The sequence below is a fragment of the Acomys minous genome (genome assembly GCF_964271855.1).
Source record: "Acomys minous genome assembly, chromosome: 1".
In the NCBI taxonomy this organism is placed as follows: domain Eukaryota; kingdom Metazoa; phylum Chordata; class Mammalia; order Rodentia; family Muridae; genus Acomys; species Acomys minous.
This window is the reverse complement of record NC_140483.1, coordinates 75,933,574-75,953,669: the sequence shown is the minus strand read 5'-3', so window position 1 is coordinate 75,953,669 and position 20,096 is coordinate 75,933,574. Positions and strand designations below refer to the sequence as shown.

At 38.9% G+C, this 20,096-nt stretch overlaps 1 pseudogene across 1 annotated transcript; it reads right to left on the bottom strand.

Annotated features, from left to right (window-relative positions):
- Nucleotides 1–5,784: 5,784 nt before the first annotated feature.
- Nucleotides 5,785–9,471, bottom strand: LOC311606523 (rho GTPase-activating protein 35-like; annotated as a pseudogene). Its single transcript has one exon. The product of its transcript is annotated as a rho GTPase-activating protein 35-like (transcript).
- Nucleotides 9,472–20,096: the final 10,625 nt, after the last annotated feature.

Here is a 20,096-nt window from a genome sequence, read left to right as displayed (position 1 = left end):
TGCAAAGGACAACTGGTGTAGGACCCTTAGCACTGCTTCTTATTGCCTAGTGTTCTCCATTCAGAATCATCATCATACAACCTCAGGGCCCAACAACTATATTTACTAAAGACTGGCTGAAGCAGAGTGGCACATGCTTGTAATCCCAACCCTGGGAGCCTCTGGTGGCCTGATCTAAATTTGCAGGACTGGTCTTACAATGAAACTCATCACCAAAATGAGGAAGAAAATGTCTCCCCAGCAGGGCCTTTGACTCTCTGCCTGATGATATCTGGAGAGTGTCTTTAGAAATAAAAGACCCCCAACTACATTTGATGTATTGCCTATAGGATAATTAGGTGTTGTGTTCCTATTTATGTAATAGGAGCCTTCTGTCAAATAAAAACAAGCATCCATGAAGTGCCTGATTTCAACCAATTCTGTACACCTATCCTAGAAGTCCCCCAATCACTCCCCAAGGGTTATATAGCCTTTATTTTTTTCTGATAAAATGGACATATTTCCTGTAATGGTTCTCAGAGTGTTTGAGCTCTCTGTAATTGTTACATCCTTCCAAGTCTTGTGCCTAGTCTTTTGCTCCCCTTCCCTTTGTAGGCTGGTGCCAATCTGCAGCCCATCCCCAAGGAAGAGGAGAACCACAACTGATATGTGTTTTGTAACTATGAAATAGGGGACATTTAAAATTTATTAAGATTTGGAGGCTGGAGAGACAGCTCAGTAGTTAAGAACACTTGTTCCTCTTGCATATGACCAGGATTCATTTCCTACTCACAGTTCCTGTAGCCCACAACTACCTATAATGTTAGTTCCAGACAAAACAGATACATTCTTCCAGAATCCATGCATAAAGCAAAATTTTGGCACACACATACACATACAAGCAAAACACACATTCATATTTTAATTTTTAACTCTTAAGATTGTTACTTAACTTTTATCATGTACATGTATGAGTGTGTGTGTGCACATGGAAGTAGTATCCATAGAGGGCAGAAGGAGGTGCAAGATCCCTATAGCTAGACTTTCTGTAAGTGTAAGCTGTTAGACATGGCAAGCTCTCTCAGGTCCTCTGCAATAACCATACCCACTCAGTTATTTCTCCAGCACCCAAACATATTTCTTAGTGTCTTAATATTATGTTTATGAACAGGCATGTCTGTAGAGGTCGAGTGAAAACTTTGTATGGTCCATCTGTTCCTCGCACCTTCATGTAGGTCCTGGGGAACACATTAAGGTCCTTACACTTTCTGAACAATTGGCTTTATACCCCCCATTTGCCAAGCCCTGCCTGGCTTTTTTTCACTCAGCATAAAGTTTCTATAACTTTTGGGTGGAACTATTCATGGTCATTCACTAGTGAGTGTTTTCCCATTATGTGGAGACTTCATAGTTTGTAAACTCATTCATGTAGCAATGGACATTTGAACTGTTTCCAATTTATGTTTACAATAAAATGTATATGAATTTAAGTATTGAACCTTCATGTGAACACAGGCTTGTATTTCTGTTTGGTGAACAATTTGTGGTAAAATGACCACTTCATGTAATATATATATATATATATATATATATATATATATATATATATATATATATATATATTTGTTTTGTGAGAATTTCCTGGGGGGGTACATAAAACACATATGTATACTTACCCCAGATATTTAACCCACAACAGACCAAGGTCACAATTGCACCAATGTCCAACTTCATGAAACTGCTACTTCTACTGGGGTTACTAATAAGAGTGGGGGATTACTTGCAGATAGTGGGATGCCTCAAAAGCAGCTGCATCACTGCAAACAGAAAAGGAAAAGAGCAAGATTTCACAATAATTAAACAAAATAATCAGCCTTACTTGGAAATACTGAGCTTTGTAGGATCTCTGTCTCTGGTGGGAGACAACAGAGCTAAAGCAGAACTACCGACCATTGCATGTGGACAGCTGCTTGCCCAGTCCTCAGGACTCAGAAGCCATGTTTGCTAAAGATTAAACTGTCTTAACTAAAATCTGAAAATCTCAGCTTCTGGAAAATATGCTTAGCTCTGAGGGGTCAAAAATCTCCTAAGAGGCAGGGCATGATGATTGGTCACATAGACAATATTATAGCAGCCCCTACCCCTATTTAAGCTATAAATATATCTGATGGGGCTGGACACCTTTGGTAAATAATTTAGAGGCTACAGTTATGCACTTAATTCAGAGGTCTTTTTTTTTTTTTTTGTCTCTAACTGCTGAGTATTTTCTCTGGGAGTGTGAGCACCTTCACTACCACAAGTGATGACTCATAAAAGTTGCAATCCCAGAGTATCCTCATTGACTTTCAGGGCTCTGCATGCCAGGGAGTCTCCCTTAGCTAATATGTTTCCTCCCTGAGCAGGTACTTTTCTCTGCTGTAAACTTGTGGTCTCTTTTTAATTAATTGTTATTAATACATATAATTGAAAATACATAGATATTTCTAAATATAACTTGCTCATTGTTTATAATGATATATATATATATATATATATATATATATATATATATATATATATATATATGTTTTTTTTTAGGGCTGACGATTTGGTACTTAATACCTAGTTGGTATTTCCTTCCTTGTGTAAAACCACTCTCTATTCTCAGCATTCCTTAGTTTTTTATGTATGCTTGAGACCTAGTGATCTTTCCACCATTCACTATAGTGGATGTAGACATATTTTTGTTTTTATACTTACTGTAGAATGTGAAAATGCATTGTCCTCTGGGAACAGGCTCTTGAGCAGGCTAACCACACAGGGAGTCCTCATACATCAATCATTAATCCAGGAAATGGCCCCTAAGATACCAGAAAGCCAATCTGATGGAGGCAGTTCCTCAGTTGTGTCCCCATCTACACAGGTAATTCTAGTTGACAAAAAAAAAAAAAAAAAGAAAAAAAAAAGAAAAAGAAAAGAAAAGAAAAGAAAAAGGAAAAGAAAAAAACTTAACCAACATGTGTACCTAAAGATGTGTTCACCTAAGAGACTCATGATGATTTTTTAAAGAAGGAATGAAGAAAGCGAGGAAGGAGAGAAGGAAGAGAGGGAGAAAGGAAGGAAAGAACCAGCATTGTGACACATGTTTGTAATCCCAACACTGTTGGAAACAGAGATAGGCAAGGACAAGGACCTCTGGCTCTCCACCTTTGCCTTCTTCAAGAGCTTCGTTCTTGTGAGAAACTCTGTCTCTCTATCTGTCTTTTTCTCTGTCTGCCTCTGTCTCTTTCTATCTCTCTATTTCCCTGTCTATCTGTTTCTATTTCTCTCTCTCCCTCTCTCTCTCTCTCTCTCTCTCTCTCTCTCTCTCTCTCTCTCTCTCTCTCTCCATAAAAAAACAAAAGCAAATGATAAATAAACAAAAAATGGCATGAGGTAGACAACTCCTGGTGAACAATAACTTTTCTCTGTCTGACACACACACACACACACACACACACACACACACACACACATAAACACACAGATACCCCCTCTGTTTGTGAGTGTGTCTGTGTGTATTTGTGTGTATGTGTGTGTGTGTGTGTGTGTGTGTGCGGGCACGTGCATGTAAAAGAGTGACGGAGGACAGAAATATGCACAAATTTCTTCGAGCAGGAGTTATAGATATTCATGAGCTACCTGACACTGGCCACAGGAATTGACGACTAAGGGCTCTTAATCTCAGGGACATCACTCCAACTCCAGGAATTATAATAATTTTAATGTAATGATATTTTATGAATAATGAGTGAGAAAATTATTGATTGGTACTTAACACATATCACGTGTGCAGTAACTGATTCTCTTCAATTTGAACTACTACATATTGCACTCTTTGTCTCTTATTGTAAATAGACTACCTGATTAATCCAATTCCATTTTAAATATTATTGATACTCTGTAATATAAGGTTAGTCTATTGAGAATAATACTGATTAAATACTATGCATTATATTAACAGCGAATATACCTTCTAGGCAGGGGAGTAGCTAACCTGGCCACCCATTGAGGGCTTATGACAGCAACCAGAGTGCCTGAAGAAGGAGGAGTGGGGGCTCCAAGAAGGGCTCTACCAGCCATGTGACTGTCTGCCACCCATTGCCATGTTATACAAAGGGCATATGCAGCAGCCTCAAATGTGGCTAGTCTGTTTTACAAGTCTGTTCACAGCAGGATAACTCCCCCACTCCCTCCAATCTCTTTGAAGTCATTGCAATGGTCTTGGGGCTCAGGATGTGAAGTCAGGGCAGGGGACAGTCTGCAACATTAGTGGACACCACACACATTATATTCTTGTTGACTCCAGGCCCACAGCACATAATAACCCTATGGGGTGTGGGGAACATTTATGTACAAATCATTTGTACCATGGGTTTGGTTTTGTCATGAAGATTATACTTTGCATTGGCATCTTAGTGTTTGAAGCACCGCATATTGCCAAGTAGTAGAGACAGGGAGACAGCTAGTTTTATTACAGCAGAACCCTGGGCCAGAGGCCAGTTACCCTCCTGCCCTGCAGCAGCAAAGGCATACCTTGTTAGCATACCTTGGGCCATTGAGAACACACCCATGTGCTATTTCTGAAGTGCAATGGTGCTACCCATGCCCCTTCTATGCTCACGGTACTTTAGTTTCAGATTTCATGACCCAGTCCTGAAAGTGGTGGTGGGGGCCAGGAGCCAATTAGGGCTGCCACATCAGGGGCACAGTGTGGGGAGGCTGCTAGTCAAGTGGCAGAGCTGAGTCAGTGCTATGTGACAAGCCAAGCACAGTGCCTACGCCTGAGAACAGGATCCTGTTTCACAACCAGATTTCCATTTCTGGAAGTGGCACCCAACCATGTCCCAGACACCCACGCTGGTGGCATCCTCAGCAACACCAAACATGCCAGCCTGGATGCTGTGTGCACATACATGTAGTGTTTCTATAGTAGTGCATGCAGTGTTGGTTGGCAGTATGGCTGAGGACTGTTGACTCAGTTTCTTAACATTTAAACTTTATTATACAACCCAAATAGCTTACACAAAAGGCAAAAAAGGTTAAAGGGAAAAAAGAGTGAACTTTCTAGTAGCCATTCTACAGGATGGTTCCCTAGGTGTCTCTGGCCTGTGCACTGGTCCAGCCTGTTCACTGATCTTCTTCCCACTCAATCCTGGTCTGAACCTGTTGCTCCTCTCTGTCTTCTCTGCCTGCCTGTCTCTCATGTTCAAGGGGTGGTATCTGCATCCCACTGAGGTTTGATTAGAAACACAAGAGTCCAGGTGGAGTCCCTCTGTCCCCTTCCTGAATTCCAGGCACAGGATGGCTCCATCCGATCTATCTCAAGGTTAATCTCAGGGAGTATCTGTGATGTGTCCAAGGGCAAAGCCCTGCAAAACTACTTTCATCTGTGACAAAGCTTACAATCCTCTCCCCCCCAGTGGGCCATGCCAAGAATCCATGGGTTCTCCAACTGTCACTTCAGGGAGCAGAGTGGGGGCAATGGGTTTGCAGTCATTGCCCAGGTGTCTTTGCTTTGCTGTTACATGAGGGGCTCTTTTTCAACCCAGTGGTCAACTGCCAGGTGGGAGTAGAAACTTGAGGTCCGCTTTCTTCCTGTGCTTTCTGTCATCCTGTATGTGTGGAGGGTTCCATCTGTCTTCCAGTGTTCCTTGGCTGCAGAGAATAGATCAGAAGCCTATCAAGGGTTGAAGGGAATCCACACACTGGATCTAGGCACAAAGCTTTCCTCTTGCTGTGCTGTTGGGCCATGACAGGGCCCCAGTGTGCCATGGGGTAGCAGAGCTATATCCCACATGGAGTCACCATAGTTGTTAAGGGCACCTAAAAATAATTACTCTCTCAGCTTGCCTTTGTGATGGATGGCCGGCCGGGCTTTGGGCTTTCGTTTTTTGGTGTTCCTCCTTAGACTTCAAAGGATATTCCTCCTCCTGGAGTCCTCATCTGTCTCGTACAGCATTGTTCCCCTTATAGCCCTGGGATGTCTGATCCTTCTCTTTTTTCTGGATGGGCCCCACTTCATCATCACTCCCCACACTGAAGCTGGTGTGGTAACTAGCAAACCACCCCAGATGGGGGCATCTCATCCTGTAGAGCACAGGCTTGCTCACAGAAGATGCCTTGCACCCTTGCTCTAAAGAATTTGTGTCCATTTCACTGTCAGAGCCATTGCCACTGCCATTGGTCTAGGCATTGTTAATATTTCAAATAGTGATGATCTTGCCCTGGGTGCTGTGGTGAGGCACCAAGTATATGTTTTCTTCCTCATTCCTGGGCTTGACCACAGCATCCATGGGTCCTGTATATTTAAAAGGATCAAACCCATCCTGAGTCATCCAGGTGCTAGAAGACACATACATCCTCTGTCACTCCTGATGGCCTTGCTCTAGGTAGGACATATCTTTTATGATCTCACAATGGACAGGAAACTTTGGTTTGACTGGTCAAGGTACTTTGTTTTCAGTTTACTCTCAAAATTGCTCATTATAAAAGACAGCCTGTCTTTTCCCTCCAGTTCCATAGAGAACGTAGAATGGTCCTTGGACAGGGAGGGTAATGTTGCATCTTCTCAAAACAGGTGGTACGATGGAGGCTCCACATCTTCTGAGACCTGCAATTTTGATTTTCTGAGTGGTGAGCCATCCCTGGGGGATATGAACATCTCTTCTGTAGTGCTGCATGCCTCAACAAAATAATCGTACATGTGTGTGGCCTCAATTATGTTCTTTTTATATACCACATCTTTAAAAATGGGAGAAAGATCTCAAGTTTATTCTGGGGCATGCTACAAGGGATGCTTGTGAACCTCTCTTCAATTTCTTGTGCAATTTCTTCCCCTCTGTCAGTTGCTTTCCACTTAAGTCATTATCCGGGACATCTACAGCACTATCAGTGAGTGCAACAAGATGCATGGGGATAATATCTTGCACTTCACAAAGAAAGGCATGTAACATTGCCTAGGAGGCCTTATGCTTGACTAATAAAAAACAATGTACCTATGAACCAACTGTCTCTTTTGGATGCTAAACAAGGAATGGTATGAAAGAACAGACAGCTCAATGCGCTTCTTGTGTAGTCCATTATAAGTTCAAGTAAAACAGAGTTATGGTTCCCACAGTGGGAAGATTTACAAGTTTGGGACTGCAAGACAGGGGAGAGTATGTCATCTGCACTAAAGGGATTGCCACACATCAGACACATGACAATTCAAAGGTCTATAACACCCATGTCTTTGATACTAGAAGTGGAGCTGACCAGGTTTTAGTTGTGCTGAGAATCCATGAGTCCCTTTAGAACTTGACTGATCTGCTTCTCGTTAATGTTGCACCCATAACCAATGCCAGCAGAAGTAGGATTGAGAAAGATGCACTGAAGCTTGCTAGCAATCTGCTGGCCTTGTTGTATTAAGCTGTGCACTGTCTCTCCACTTGTGTCCTCTCTCTTATTAACTAAAATTAAGGTCAAGTGGAGGTGGACTAAGTGGTTATCCTACTGGCCCACTGTGGACTCTCTGCTCTTCTCTATACTCTCCACAACATAGGACAACTCTTTTGAATTGTACAGGCAGAGGCAACCATGGGTTTGGAAGGTTGGTATCGGGAAAGAGTTCACAGGAACCCTGTCATTCCCCTTTATTGGCCTCAGAGTAAGCTCATACATTTTACCATCTATTACATACTTGTCATTCTTTGTACAAAGAGCTCAAATTTCACTGGCAAACTCTCAGTCAAGGCCATCTTTGCCTATGATAACTAAATAGATCCTATCAATATTGATGTCAGACAAAGAGTTCTTCTGATTCCTATAAGATGAACAGATAAAGTGAGAACTGATCAAATATTCAATCTTAGAATCTACATAAGCTGGGAATCTTGGGCATGTGTCCTTCGTGGGGTGGTACATAAAACGAAAGTGCTTCCAATTGAGAGTGTCACACTCTACTTGGAGCTTCTGCAGTGCTTTAAATCATTGTTCTTCCCCCAGAACATCCTGGACGATGTCCATCTTTTCCTTGTTGGTCTTGGTATTCAGCTCCAGTTCATAAAACAATTCTGAATACTCCAAAAGCAACTCTTGGAACTCTTCCTTTGCTTAGTCTATAATCTGCTTTTGATGCTTGCCATAGATGTCTATGTACACAGATTTCTTCTGCCACTGGTAGAAGGTCAAGTACATAATAAAACTAGGAGCTTCTTCCCAAGGGTTTCTGGGAGTTATTAAAGAAGAGGTTTCCAGGTTTTCTTTCAATGCCCTTCCCATATCAGCTTTCTTCCTCTCGTTCCTCAGCTTCTCCAAGTGGGCCTCATACAGCTGTTTCTGCAGGGATGGTATGCATCAAGCCTAAGTGAATCCGCTCATTTTCCATGTTGTCAATGTGGCTGGTGGTATCCCACAGTGTCTCTTCAAGCACAACAAACCACTTTAAGAACTCTGGCTTGGTAGCTAACAGATTTTTTTTTTTTTTTGCTTTAATGCAGCTCAGGTGGTCCACTTCATCTAGATTAGATATGACGGCTTCAAAAGCCAATGACAGGGTTGCCAGCTTGCTCTGGCTTTCAATGTGCTCATACTTGAGGTGGTAGATGTGCTTCTTGGCTTTCTGTGACCCTTCCATGTAGACATAGTCATGGTACTAAGGGAATGCCTGCATCTTTCAGTTGACAGCCTGTTCTCATTGTGATTTTTCATAATTCGGCTCATCAACGACATGTACTTGTACTTTGTTGTAGCTATCTGCTGACTCTGCTGCTTAAGAGCTTCAAAGTAAGGAATGATTTTTGTCTTCCCTAGACTCTTATCAATGAGTTACACTAAGGTGCTGAAAGCCAAGTCCACATTCATATTGGACCTTGTTGAGGTCTCTATATCATGGAGGTTCTTTTTGTTTAAGGCAAATTTATGTGCATATCTAATGTACCACTCAATGCCCTCATCACACTTAGTCAGGACTGCCTCATGGGGTTTTCTTGTTGTTGTTGTTGCTGTTTTGGCAAGCAAATTGTAGAGATTAGAAACAAACTTGAGGTGATCATCTGGCATCTGTTTTTGCTCAAAGTCGTACTCCAGCCACAGCTGGTCAGTGCAAAAATACATAAGTTTTCCACTGATGCAAGCTTGGTGGCTGCAGCTCTCTTGATGTACGGCTGCAGTGCTGAGCTTCGATGAGGTTGAAAAGTCTGGTGGTCGATAAACTCAGTCTGCTCCAAGATGTGCACCTTACATTCCACATAGTCCCCCAGGGAGCAGCTAACTTCTTCACAGTACAGGAAGTGATCATTGTTGACAAACCACACACCAAAGTCATTGGTGCTGAGGACAGAAGTCTGGTCCAGGTGAAACTCAGGCTCACAAAGTGGTTACACACACAAGACTTCCTGATGCCACACTGGCCTTTCTCTTTCTTAGTCCCAGACAATCCCACCCGCTGATGTAGTAGGTGAAGATGCAGACATCTTGCCTTCTTGCCATCATAATCTTGGAAACATCTTGACACAATGAGCCACTTCTGAAGTCAGACTGGCATTTAGCAGAAGAATCAGATGGCTTTTCAGCAAAGCCCTTGGAGACTGGCCATCCCAACAGCACAAGTGTCAGGTCTCGTAGTGTTCTAAATCAGTACAATACCAAATCTTATTACTCATTGCCAAATAGTCAACATGTCTTCCAGCCTTCGGGACACCCTCAGCACGGCCTCACTGTGGGGGGGCCCTAGCAGACCCTCCCTCATGGTCATAGTATCACTATTTTAAGATGTAGATTAGAACAAATTATATCCCTCAAGATTAAGTGAAATAAAAAGGACTCACCCCACTAGGAAACAGGAAACTCTCTACTCTGAGGAGATTGCCTAGTGGGTGAAATGCCTGGCATGCAAACATAAGGAACTGGGTTTAACCACCAGAATTCAAGAGAAAATTGTGTTGTTTAATGCCATCGGTTTATAATTTCAGTGTTATGGTTCACTGCGTAGGTATTCTACCCAAATGGATGAGCTTCAGTCTTGAAGAGAGACCCTGTGTTCAGAAAGGGAATGGCTTCCACAGACATATATATTTGAATATCTGCTTCTAAGTTGGTATACTAATTCAAAAGGATTAGTAGATGTGGCCTTGTTGGTGTGGGTAATGGCCTTGGTTGGAGTATGAGTCAGTTGAGAGTAGGCTTTGAAGATTGAAAAGCACACACAAGGCCAAGTCTTCTGTCTCTGACTTTTGCCTATGTAACAACTATAGTTCTCAACTACAGCTCCAGTACCATGCCTACCTGCATGCCAGCATGCCTAATACCATGATGATTATGGATTAACCTCTGAAATCATCATCAACCCAAATAAATGTTGTGTTTTATACATTGTCTTACTGCTATAGTTTCTTAGTTTCTTTTCAGATATAGAATAGTAATTAAGACATCATTATTTAAAATATAAGGAAAGTATGAGGGGGAAGACATATACTCATCACTTTTGACCTTCACATCCACACACACACATGTGCATATGTGGTCATATACAAAAGTGCAGAAAGATATACACACAATGAAGAAGCAATTAGCTACAAATAAAATTACTAATTACATTTCTAAGAAGTTTGAATGCTACAAAGCAGTTGGAAAAGTTGTGAATTTTGATAATAGTGTTATAAATAAAAGAATTGATTATTTTACCTTCCTTGTGAGATAGTGCTTATAATTTTTTATGGCAAGCTTTATAATACATGTTAAGCGTCCCCAGTTATAGACTATTGTTTTAATCTGTGGTATTACTTAAAAACTTTTAAATAAATGGATTTTGGAAAGAGATACTGAAAATCTCATTGGAAGTTGAAATGACCTTGTATAATCTCAAATTGGAAATTTCTTGCTTTGAGAACTCAAGAAAATCCTATAATCTCTCTGAATGACAATAAAAATTTTAACTGTCTGTTCTTATAATTCCATTTCAGTTCTAAAATTATATTCTAAAGCATATTTTATTTAATAAAATATCTTTTTATGTCTCCTCCCTTTCCTAAATGTAGGTAAACCTATTATAAATTCAGCAAAAAAAAAAAAAAAACACATCATATTACTTGGACTTTCTGATGAGATATAATTGGAATACTCTGTGGCTATTCCAGAGATAAATAGGTGAACAACAGTTGAAGATGAGGCTAATCGAAAGGTACAGTTGACTGATTTATATTTAGATTGAATCTTGAGCTAAGGGATCAAAGAAAATCAAGCTGTAAGGTTTTTTTTTTTAGGTTCTGTGATTTGGTTGGATGTTTGAAAGCTTGATATTTTTGTGTAGATCTAGAAATGAACTATCTTCTTGCTGCACGTATGTGCAGATATTGTTGCCTGCAGTGAGTCTCACTAATTAGCTGGACTCAACTGCTGTCACAAATACATCATATTAATATTGAATATAGAAAAAATGATGTTAATCCAATTGTTCACAATAGGAAGAAGAACAACGAGGTCCATAGGCCTCCATGTGAAGATTTTGGGAACTGACATGTAGTTTAGGGTTAAATAGAAGGGACAAGCTATGAGTAAATAAGCACCCTGTGAAGTTGGGGTCCTGACCATGATTGATCCATCAAATACTAGCTAATTTTCAATGGAATTTCCACATTGTGTTCATTCTATTTTCCTTTTTATTGAGAAAAGTCAGCTCTACCCATCCCCACACCACTCACTGCTGGCACCAGTCTCCAGCTTTCATTTCTATCAGTATGAGAATCCTGGGGAAATTCAAATTACCTAGGGAGCTATGTATCTTAGTTTCTTTTTTGACTACTCTGCTAAAATATCATGCTGAGACTAACTGAGCTTTCCCCATTTCATAATATTCAGGATTTCCCCCTGCCCAGAGAACAGTCATATCCATGTTTAAGATGGGTCATCTCACCTCCAGGGTGATTCCAGAGTCTATAAGTAGACAATTAACATTAATTCATAATACTTCTGTTGACATTGCAGCAACGTAGATTGAATGAGAATTCATTTCTTCTAGGCATGGTGGTTATATAGGGACATTTCTACTGAATTATGCCACTGTTAATAAGTGTGTGAGAATGTTGGTATATTAGATACATGATATTTTCTGACAACTTAACTCCCTACAGTGCTGACTATGGTTTTGTGTCTTATTGGCTCTCTTGTACATATATTAATATGAAAGATGAGAGCAGAATACATAAAAATTCACTGTGAAAAGTTGTGAATGAAGGGTTACACTAACAGGCATGATATAAGGAGGGACAGTGTCTTAGGCCAAGGATTGTAATACAAGCAAGATAGAAGAATGCCAGGAGAATTTTTTACTTACAGGTCCAGTCATTCATGATGACTCCAACTACCTAAAGAGCTGCACCTGAATAAACCAGTGAAAGCAATAGGAGGTTACATGGCATGTAAAAGAGGAACATTAAAAAAAATAGCATTAATGTAAAGAACTGTTGCAAACCATCTGAATTGAGTGCTGGGAACTGAATCAGAAGCCTTCACTAGAGTACCAAGTAATCTTAGGCTCTGATGTTTTTGTCAAGCTCCAAGTCTTAAAACTTAAATATTATGTTTTGGTGATCCAGGCAGCAGTACCAGGATATTTGCATCCTGAAGCTATGTCAGCAGGGCAAGCATCTGGGAGCACTTACATATATAGCTTACGACACACACACAAATGCACACACACAAACACTGGACAAATATGTGTATGGATTAGAGCATGGAAAAAACTTGAGAAGGATTAAGAATAGAAGATGAGTACTGGGAAATAATTGGTGTCTGTGAATAAATGGAGAAAAGAAGAACAGGTTAGGGGAGAAAGAGAAAGTGGGGAAAAAAGTGAAATGACACATAGCATCAGGGATCTTGGGAGGTTCTATTTCTTCCTAATGATACTATCCAGATGACTCACCAGATATGTTCCATGTCCATGGGTATTTAAAAGTATATTTCCCACTGAAAAATTCTTCATATGAAACTTCAGATAAATGACATTTCTCAGGGGAAATTAGAACCAGACAAGTTTCTCTTGTGATCTCCTGGCTTTAATTCACATACATTATGTGTTGGACCCTTAGCTTTCAAGCATGTGTAGGGCTGGTGTTCCTCTAGTAAAATACCTCTTGTCTTCTTATAAGGCTGTAGCCCCAACATATCATAAATTTCCTGTGTGCAATAGCAGTAACTTTGATAGTAGGTAGAGTAGACATAACTCTTTCTATTCTTCCAACCCATATCTCTGTCTTACAGAATTTTGACAAATACACAAAACCATTGAGGCTAAAGAAAATCTTTCATTTAAAATATTGTGCATGAAAAACTAAAGTCTTACTGGATTAAAGACCTCAACATGAACCCAAACAAATTAAATCTGTTAGAAGAAAGTGTATGGAAGAGTCTTGAGCTCATTGGAACAGGAAACAACTTCCTGAAGATAATGCCCGTACTCCAGGCTCTAAGATGAACAATTAATAAATAGAAGCTCATGAAACTGAAAATCTTCTGTAAGAAAAAGGACACTGTCAACAGAACAAAACAACAGCCTACAAATTTGGAAATTATCTTGACGAACTGCAAATCAGAAAAAGGGCTAATATATAAAGAACTCAAGAAATTAAACAATACCAAAACTATTTATTCAATTAAAAATGGGGTACAGAGCTAAATAGAGAATTCTCAGCAGAATAATCTCAAATGGCTGAGACACACTTAAAGAAATGTTCAACTTACTTGTTATCAGGAAAATAGAAAGCAAAATAACTCTGAGATTCTATCTTACACATAACAGAAGGCCTAAGATCAAAAAGTTAAGGATAACACTTGCTGGCAAGGCTGTGGAGAAAGGATAATAATACTCCTCCATTGTTGCTGGGAGTGAAAACTAATAAAACCACTTTGGAAATCAGTCTGGCATTTTCACAGAGTATTGAGAATAGTGCTTTCTCAAGACCCAGCTGTGCCACTTCCGGGTATATACCTGAAAGAAAGATGTCCCGCCATTCAACAATGATATTTGCTCATCTATGTTCAGAGCAGCATTACTCATAAAAGCTATAATATGTAAATAGTCTAGATGTCCCTCAACCAAAGAATGGATAAAGAAACTCCCATTCCTCCCTCACTCACATTTTCCCCTTACTCCACTCTCCTATGACTGTGACTGAGGGGGACTTCTTCTCCCTGTTTATGCTCAGAGGGTATCAAGTCTCTTCTTGGTAGCCTGCTATCCTTCCTCTGAGTGCCGCCAGGTCTTCCCATCCAGGGGACAGGGTCAGCTATGGGGCTCCAGAGTTCATGTGAAAGTCAGACCCACTCTCCACTCAACTGTGGAGAATGTCCTGTCCATTGGCTAGATCTGTGTAGGGGTTCAAAGTTTACTGCATGTATTGTCCTTGGCTGGTGCCATAGTTTGACCAGGACCCCTGGACCCAGATATGCCCTTCACAATGTTCTTCTTGTAGGTTTCTAGGAACCTCTTGATCCTTCTACTTTACCATTCTCCCATGATTCTCTCATCTAGAGTCCCAATAATGTGTCCACATGTAATATGAAGAAGAAAAAAAACAAAGGAACATCATTTTTTATAAAGAGGATTTGGTTACATAAGTGATCTTTTTTTATAAAATAATTTTAATCACAGAAAATTCTTCTGAAGAAACACATAATCTCTATTCTTTGGCTAATTATATAATAGCTAAAAATCTACAATTCCCTGAGCATGTGAAACCACTCAGAGCCTAGAAAACCTACTGTGCATGCCTGATGACCTAAGTCTATCTATAAGGCCCTCATAGGAAAATTGATGCTAGAACATTTCTCCTTAGTCTTATAGGAAGATAGGAGGCATTTATGAAGCTTTATGAAAGTTCAGGGGACAGTTATTATGACACAGGCAGAAGTTAAAAAACAAGATATCAAGATAGTATGAGTACATATGGTCATCATTGGTCTAAAGGGATTGGACTATTAGGAAGTGTTGCTTTTTTGGAGTAGGGATGGCCTTGTTGATGGAAGAGTGTCTCATTCATTTCCTACTCCCTGCGGATCCATATGTAGGACTCTCAGCTCTTTCTCCAGGATTATGTCTCCCTGAATGCTGTAATGATAGTAATGGATTAAATTTCTGAAATTGTAAGCCAGCTTGAATTAAGTGTTTTCCTTTCAAAAGAGTTGCTATGGTTATGGTGTCTCTTCACTGCAATAAAAACCTGAAGATATATAGTATGACAATGCTAGAAGAGATAATGTTTTAATGGAGACCTAAGTTTAATGGTTAAACAGTTTTATTTCACTATTGCTTATTATTATTATGATGATGATGATGGTGATGTGTATATAGCTGTTTACAGGCATGTCTGTGTGATAGTGTGTGTGTGTGTGTTTGTGTGTGTATTCAGAGAAAAATCTTTCATATTTGTTTTTATGCTTCCCCTCAGCATTCCAGGGATTATCCTCAGGTTGTCAGCTGGCACATTAAGTGATTTTAACTCCTGAGCCATTTAACCAGCCCTCTCCAATGTATTATTTTTAGAATTATTGTGCTCTTGATATTAGTGTCTCATTCTGCATAAGCACACACAACCTTTCTTGTAATCTTCACAATTAAGCATCTGCAAAATTATTTTCATAGACATTTTCCAATTTTTCCTAATAATTCCAAACCATTCACTTTTGTCCTATATTTCTATTTATTACAGAACAACCAATATATTCTACATTTTAAAAATATTATCTCTTTTTTCATGAATAAAAGAAATATATTTATTCCTTTAGTACTTTTTATTTTGTAGATTTTTAATTATTCTTGATTATTTGTATACTTGAGTGCAAAGTATTTAATGTCCCACCCACATACTTTAACTTTTAGATCTCATCCCCTACCTCAACTTCCCTATGAGACATGGAGAAACCAGTCTGTGATTACTTTCGAAGCTTCTTCTCTAATTTCTGAATTTCAAGGTGCCAGAAGATACTTTGCAGAAATACAAAAGCCATTGATAGTCATACCCAGATGTGAATCTTCTACCCTACAATACTGGGAATCCTGGATAAGTATGCCACTGTTAGAGTAATGACTTAGATGTTATAGGGTTAATCAACTACTTTCTAGATAGGTTTTAATGCTTTCTTAACAATGAAACATATATCGCATGTGTATACTTGTGTCTAGGGTGAGTAGTAAATTTACTTACATATATTAAATAGAACTATTTGCTCACATTGATTCTGTGTCAGTGATCTCTAAGCAGCCAACCTTTTGCTTCCTGAATTATTGTTTGTTAATGTGTTATAGAATATAATAATTAATGCCTACAAACACTTTAAATCTATTTTCAAATTTTTACTTGACCTGGAAATTACTGTTTCTCTCACACTTAACATTCTACTCCTGATAACAAAATGTAAAACCATTAATGTAGAAATGACATATTTTGCATGGAAAGTATTTTTTTCATATTTTTCTCAGTTTTTAATTATAACTGAATTGCTTATTAGAGGAGACATTCCACATCTAGTTACCATATGAAACATTCTTAATTTTTTATAGTATAGAAAATGTGTCCTATGAGAAAATCTACCCAATAAATAGTCATGGTATTGTAGTCTCAGCTATTAAGTAAGTTGGTATTCAAAAACAAACAACAGCAGTAGAAAGTTTCATAAGCTTTTTGTGTCCTTCCTGAGAGATTCAGAGTTTGGTTGTATTTGATAAAAATTTTAAAGTATGTGAAACCGAACAAAAATTTAGTGGAGACCTGTTGGTGCTTCCTGTTGCTGTTAGTTTTTTCACAGTTAAGATCCCAACTTAACTATCAGGTCTAATTGCAGGATGGAATGTGCAATAGATTTTTTTCTCTCCCTATTCGTAGGTAAGAACTTTAAGTGCCTGATTTCTGAAGATCTACCTGACTGCATTCAGAATTCCCTAAGCTAATTTCAGTTTCTTAGTTAGACTATTGGGCTTTAAATGTAGCTCACTTATAAATAGTGTGGCTGTGAAGTAGCTGCCCTTGTAGAAATATCCTTTCTTGTGTTTTGAGCATAAAATATTTTTAAATAAGACCTTAATGTCAACTCGCTAAAGAAAGACTGTCTTGTGTCTTTGCCTACAAGATAAAACAGTGACCCAATCTATTTTATTCAAAGGAAATTTGTAGAATTAAATTCAGAGACTTTCAAGAAACAGTATGGCTTCTTTTGCAAGAAGGAGATTGAAGAGAAAGGTTAGAAGACTGGGAGGTTGTCTTGGAAGTGATGACACCCTCCCTTTACAAACAAGGCTTATCATGTAATCATACTTGTATTACACTGATAAAGAAAATAGTAAGCTTCAGGTTTTGCAATAGGATAATGTCTGCTAATGTGGTTCTCACTCAGTGTACTTAAAATTATGGTGGACTGATGTAATGATTTGTTAAAGCATCATTTATGTTTACTTTATTTTTTGTATTCTCTTTATTTCCTGTAGACACACTGGAGTGTACCAAGTGAGCATAGATGTGTGCATGCACAAAAGTGTGCATACAAGTGGAGAATGTCAGAGTTACTCCTCTATTATTCTCCACCTGAGTCCCTTGAGTCAGGTTCTCTTGGTGAACTTGAAGCTTGTTCTTGCAATGAGGATGGCATAGAGAATGCCTCAGCCATCCTTTTCTATCTGTCTCCCATAGATCTAAGGTGAACAGGTCCAGGCTGTTATGTTGATCCTAGATAATGATATTTGATCTTATTGCTTTCAGAGTAAGTACACTGAGTCACTGAGCTATCTCTATCACCTCTAGTACTTTGTTTATTGGGAAATATTATTTTTTAAATTTTGGTAGAATTTCCTTTCTTGACTTTGGATCATCTATTTTCTAGTTAGTTAGGGTAAAGGTTGTGTATGGCATTCAATGTTGGCAGCAAACAAGAAAATGGATCCTCCAACCAGAAGACTTGCTGGCTGCTAGTTTTAAGTTCTTGTACACACCAAAGAAATTGTACTTATAAATCTGTTTTGTTCATGTTTGTGCTCCCAAGAAAAAAAATGTATCAGCGCAGAATCCAGTAGGTCCAATTGATTTTCATGTTCAGGATAAATTGGTGTAGAAAGTGGGGAAGGTTACCAGGGAAATGAGGCCTGGGGGTTAAGTTGAATTAGGAATACAGAGGCATTAACAGTTGTCATTGGGGTCTATTTGTGGGGAGACGTGGAAATGGTCTTCTCATCTGAGGTAGAGAGTCCACAATACCATCATAGTTGATCTTGTCAAACCAGTTTGTTTTATTTGAGCTAATAACAAGAGCAAAACTGACTCAACAAAACCAGCTTCGCATAGGTGACAGCTCATGAAAGCTGGAAGCAAGGAGTCTACTTATAGACAGCTCAGCATACTTCAGTACCTCTGCAGTATTCATTATTATAAAAGCTTGGGGTGGAAGGAGCCTAGTACATCTCAAATTTGAGGTGATACTTCTTGCATTCTAAGGAGCCTCCCTTTAGAACACTACATTTGAAAGAGCTTACTGCAGGCTTGAATGTATCAACTCAGAAAATCACTGCAGGACAGAAGCCTGTAAGAAAACAAAAACAAAAACAAAAAACCTAGGTTGAAAGATTGAGCTTTGATTCTTGCCATGGCTGTGCCACCGACATTACCTTCTTGGTCATAACATGATAACCTACTTGCCTATAGGGTTTGGAATGAAAATGGTACCGATAAGCTTCTATATTTGAATACTTTTGCTTTGATTTGGTGGAACTGTTTGGAAAGGTTTAAGAACTATATGTGACTGGGGGCAGGATTTAAAATTTCAAAAGCCTATGCTGTTCCTGCTTGTTCTCATGATATCTTTCATGATTTTCGTAGATTCTATCCTTGTGAAACTGGAAGCTACAAATGAATTCTTTCTTCATATTTATGTCACTTAAGTCATGGTATCTTATCACAACAACAGAAAAGTTTTTTCCATGTCAGTGCCTCAATTTCATCAGCCATAAAATAGCATAAAATTGAGGCTTGATTAGCTAATTCTCAAAGATGTTGTGACTATTGTGGGTTTAAAGAAGTATTTAAAAACTACTCAGTATTCAGTAATAATAAATAGAAATTGCACATAACAGATTTCACTGGCCTAATGCTAGAAACAACAAGTCACCAGACCCCAATGTTATAAATGAATTTTGCAGGCAATAAGAACTGTATATAGAATATATGTATTCTTTAAAAATGAAATCTAACTACTAAAGTGCAGCTGGACATAAAACACCAACGACATTGTACTCATAACAAGCTATCACACAGAGAATCAGTTCTAAGATCACTGAAATTTTCACACATTCATTTAGCTAATTGAATCTTAATTCCACTGTAAATAAATGAACAAGGTCTTTGAATCACCATATTATTGTTATTAATATTTTGGTCCATTTTTACAAAAAAGAACCTTTAACATGTGACCTATCCAGGATACCAGTAAGAGGCATCTTTGATGACTTAAACTAGAATTTCCCACATAGGCTCATGTACCTGAATATTTGCTCTACATTTGGGGAGTGTTATGAAATATTTGGAGGTGAAACCTTGTTAAAGAAAGTGTCACTGTGGATAGTCTTTAAGGGTTTATAGTTTGCAGACACACCTTGCCTTCTTAGATAAGAATATGAATGTGATCATCCAAGTACCTCTTTCTGCTGTCCATTTTCATGCCTTCATCATATTTTCTTTAACATCCAAGAACAATGAACTGAAATAAACCCCTTTCCCAGTGTCTTTTCATCATGTATTTTATCATAGCAACATGCTTTTTGGGTAAAACACTTGTCATGCAAGCATAAAGAAGCCTGTGCAATCCAAGTAACCTGTATATAAAACATGCAAACAAACAAAACAAAACAGAAACAGCTAGTCATGATAATAAAACCTTGTAATTCTAGTGCTGGGAAGGCAGACAGAGGAGGACCTCTGAACTTGCTGTTCAGCCAGGCCAGGCCAGACCCCTTTAAAACCCATTGTCAATGAATGTAAGGAATGATAGCCTTAGGTCAATGATATATGTTGGCTACATTTCTTAACAATTGGACTTTATCATACAATCCAACAGTCTTATACAAGAAGGAAAAAGGG